We start from the raw sequence: 4246 nt of genomic DNA, 5'->3' as shown, positions 1-4246 counted from the left end.
GCAACAGTCACCAGGAACAAAAAATTAACTCAGCTCTCATCAACTCAGGTTTGACCCACAGCCGCCCAGGAGAAGAGGCTGCCCCAGCAGTGCCCAGGCTCTCCCGGCAGGTGCGATGCTTCGGTAGATCTGTGCTCAGGCCATTCATCAAGCCTGTGAGGCCACCATCAAACCTGTGTTCAGATATATGGTATCAGAGGTCGCTATGCCACAGCTCTTTATTCTGCTGCATCTAAACAGAATAAACTGGAGCAAGTAGCAAAAGAATTGTGGAGAGTAGCACAAATCTTGAAGGAACCTGAAATGGCTGCTTCCATTATGAATCCCTATGTAAAGTGTTAACGTTGAGGTGAAAAGCCTAAATGACATGACAGCAAGAGAGGTTTTCTCAGGACTTCCCTGGCGGTTCAGTGGTTAGAACTCCATGCTTTCACTGCTAAGGAACTGGGTTCGATCCCTGGTCGGGGAACTAAGATCTCCAAAGCCATACACGGCACGGCCAAAATAAAATTAAAAAAAAGGTTTTCTCCCCTCACATCCGGTTGGATCAATTTGCTTGCTGAAAATGGTCGCTTGAACAATACCGCTGGAGCCATAGTTCTGACTTTTCTACTATGATGAGTGTCCAGAGTGGAGAAGCACCTTGCAGTTACCACTGTACCTCCTTTAGATGAAGCCACTCTTGCTGAATTAAAAACGGCCCTGGGGCTTCCCTGGTGGCGCAGTAGTTGAGAGTCCGCCTGCCGATGCAGGGGATACGGGTTCGTGCCCCGGTCTGGGAAGATCCCACATGCCGTGGAGCGGCTGGGCCCGTGAGCCATGGCCGCTGAGCCTGCTCGTCCGGAGCCTGTGCTCCACAATGGGAGAGGCCACAACAGTGAGAGGCCCACATACCGCAAAAAAAAAAAAAAAAAAAAAAAACGGCCCTGAAGAGCTTTCTAAGTAAAGGCCAAGTGTTGAAACTGGAAGTTAAGATTGAGCCATCAATCACGGGTGGAATGATTGTCCATACTGGAGAGAAATACGTCTTTAAAAACCAAGATTCAGAAACTGAGCAAAACAATGCAGATTTTCTAAGTGTTGATTTTCTGTCAGTGAAGATTCTTAAACTTGGAGCAATAATAAAATGCTTCCCGAACAGGAAAAAAAAAAATTGATTTAGACCCCTGGGACTTCAATACTGTTATTATCAGAAACAGAATATAAAATAACTATGAAACCTCTAAAAGTGCTGGAAAAAAATTAGCAAAAAGTAAGAGACTAAGGCAGATTTGAAGATAGAATTCTGGAAATTACAATCATTGAAGTAAATAGTGCACTATTGAATGGCAGATTAGATGAATCAAAATGAGTGACGCATTACTGTATGAGAAGGAGATGGGAAAAAAGGAAAGAGTTGTTCCTTTGGGAAGGCAGTTTTCGAGGGAAGAGCCCTTTCAAATTTTACCAAGGAGGCAGTCAAAAAACTTACTCAGTATAAAGGGAAATAATTGGCCTGAGATGATACAGTCTCAGAATGAGCAAACATGCATCGATCTGAACTCATTCTGCCGGTCTGTGCTTGTTTCTGGTGCTGGAATTTCAAGGTAGTGAGTTGGATGTGTCCCCTCCTCCACATCCTCTCTCCCAAGACCATCAGGGAACCAGCAACAAACCACCCCCCATTCTCCAGGGCGGCTTCATTGCCTGGTGCCGGGCGCCCTCTTGTGGACAGAATCAGACCTGCTACCTCTGCTGCCTCCATCCACAAGCCAGATTCCCATCCAGAGTGCACACCCCAGCACCTTTTGCCTTCCCCTTTGCACCAGCCTTTTCTGAGGCTGCCTATCTGCCCCATGAATTCAACTGACTTTCTCTGGGTGCCTCCTAGGGAGTTGCAGAAATGATGAGTACTCAGCACCCGCACCACCTACCTTCCAAGGGCTGAGCTCTGAAAAGCCCACATCAGATCCACCCTCCACCTCTTGCTGTGCTTCCATGGCTCTTCTTGCTGCCCCGTCTGCCATCCTGCAGCCCCAGGGCTTGGCCTCACTCCCTCCTTTGTTAAAGCTGCCACCGTCCTCCAGCGTTTCCATTACCAGAGGATGCCTGAAATTTTGCTCAGCGATGTTCACGTTTGACGGCAAGTAGCTCTTGGTACCAGACAGTAGATCCAGTTGTGTGATTCAGAGCAAGCACTTGCTTGCTGAGCTTCTGGTTCTTCATGTGTAAATTGGGGATGCTAATGGTGCCTACACCACTGGGCTGTTCTGAGGTGAAATGTGATCATATGGGAGTCACCTTAGCATAGGGCTTAGCACCCAGGAAGCCCCTGTAAACAGAGGCTGCCATCACAACCTGCTTTTCTTTCTCTCTGCCAATATGTGATGTCCTTGAGGATTCACCTTTGTCCCAGCATCCCGCTGGGAACCTGATGCCTTCCTCAAGTAGTATTTATTTTGAGAATAACTTTTTTTTTTTTTGGCCACACCGTGTGGTATGAGGGATGTTAGCTCCCCGACCAGGGACCGAACCCATGCCCCCTGCAGTGGGAGCGCAGAGTCCTAACCACCAGACCGCCAGGGAATTCTTGAGAATAACTTCTTGAAGGCCTTTTGTTTTGACCCATCAGGGTCTGTGTTAAGGGGATTTGGTGTGCATATTTCTCTCTGAGAGCTGGAGGGCAGTGGCAGCCACCTAGACTGTTGCTGTCTCTCCAGCACCTGGCCTGGCACTGATCCAGTCCCTAGGACAGGTTTTGATGTATGCAGGTGAGTCACCAGCACAGGTGGGAGGAAGGTGAGGAGGCAGGTGCAGGGAGTGGGTGAAGGGGTAGAGGTGGCAGCTGGCAGGAGTCAGGATCTCCCAGCTTCAGTACTCTGCCTGTCCTTGACCTGGGTGCTGTCACCAGCCCTGGGCATTTTGCCATCCCCAGCACCTGGCACAAAGCAGGTGCCCAGTGGCTGTTTTCTTGTTTGGTTGGGTTTTTTTGGATTTATTTTTGGCTGCATTGGATCTTCGTTGCTGCATGCGGGCTTCCTCTAGTTGCGGCGAGCGGGGGCTACTCTTCGTTGCAGTGCGCAGGCTTCTCATTGTGGTGGCTTCTCTTATTGCAGAGCATGGGCTCTAGGCACATGGTCAGTAGTTGTGGCTCGCAGGTTCTAGAGTGCAGGCTCAGTAGTTATGGCACACGGGCTTAGTTGCCCCGTGGCACGTGGGATCTTCCCTGACCAGGGCTCGAACCTGTGTCCCCAGCATTGGCAGGCAGATTCTTAACCACTGTGCCACCAGGGAAGTCCTAAGGAGGCAATTCTAGAGTGGATGGGGTAGAGGATGCGAGGGAACAAAGTTCTAAAGGGGAGTTGCAAACCTAGGGACTGAGTTTGCAAATAGCCCAGCTCAGTTGGATTGTCTTAGGGGGATAAGGCTGCACATAATGCGAGTGGGTATTGATTGCTAAGGGCCTTGAATGCCAAGTCAAGAAATCAAACTTGATCTTGGTGCTAAAGGTAGGGGGGTGCCATTGAATGGTCTTAGCCAGAGGAGTATGGTCACCACGTGATGTTTTGAAAACCCCGTCTTTCTGTTCCTTTATGGGGAATGGACTGTTGCGGGGTGGAGTACAGAAGGGAAGCCCAGTGAAGAGGCTGCCGTAGTCTTTCAGGCCAGAGATGTTGGCGGCCAAGACCTGGGGGCCTGGGGGGATGGCAGCATGGAAATGAATATGGGCTTGCGAGAGATAGGTACACACACCTGAAGGCCTGGGGCCCTCAGTACCCCCATAGCCCCAGCTCAGAACTTTGTTCTCCCTGTAGCTGTAACTCCAGGCTCCTGTCTGCAGTCCAGCTCCACACCTGCCCACAGCACTCCCCTGTCTGGCAACCCCCCGCCTCCCCGTTACCTGCAAGACATCATTCGAACTCCCTCTGGCCTGGCCTCCCCACTCACCTCCAATCCCTTACACTCTGCAGTTCCTCCTTCTGCTCCCTTTGTCTGCAACATTCTCCCTGCTTGTCTGCCCCTCACATCTGTCTGGAGACTGCTACACTATTCTTTCACAGCTCAAACCCAACATCACCATCTCCAAGAGGCCTTCCGCAACACTGTAGGACTGACACTCTCCCCTCCACATGCAGGACCCTCCCTGGCCTTCAGCAAGGAAGGGAAGATGCAGCCCATCTTAAAAAAAAAAAAAAAAAGTATAAGCTACATCTGGCTCTGTTCTTTCCAATAAGCTGCTGTACCTAAATTTGATTGGAAGTTTTAG

This window comes from Lipotes vexillifer, unplaced genomic scaffold (genome assembly GCF_000442215.2).
Source record: "Lipotes vexillifer unplaced genomic scaffold, Lipotes_vexillifer_v1.1 scaffold75, whole genome shotgun sequence".
NCBI classification, from domain to species: domain Eukaryota; kingdom Metazoa; phylum Chordata; class Mammalia; order Artiodactyla; family Lipotidae; genus Lipotes; species Lipotes vexillifer.
This window is presented reverse-complemented; position numbering follows the sequence as displayed.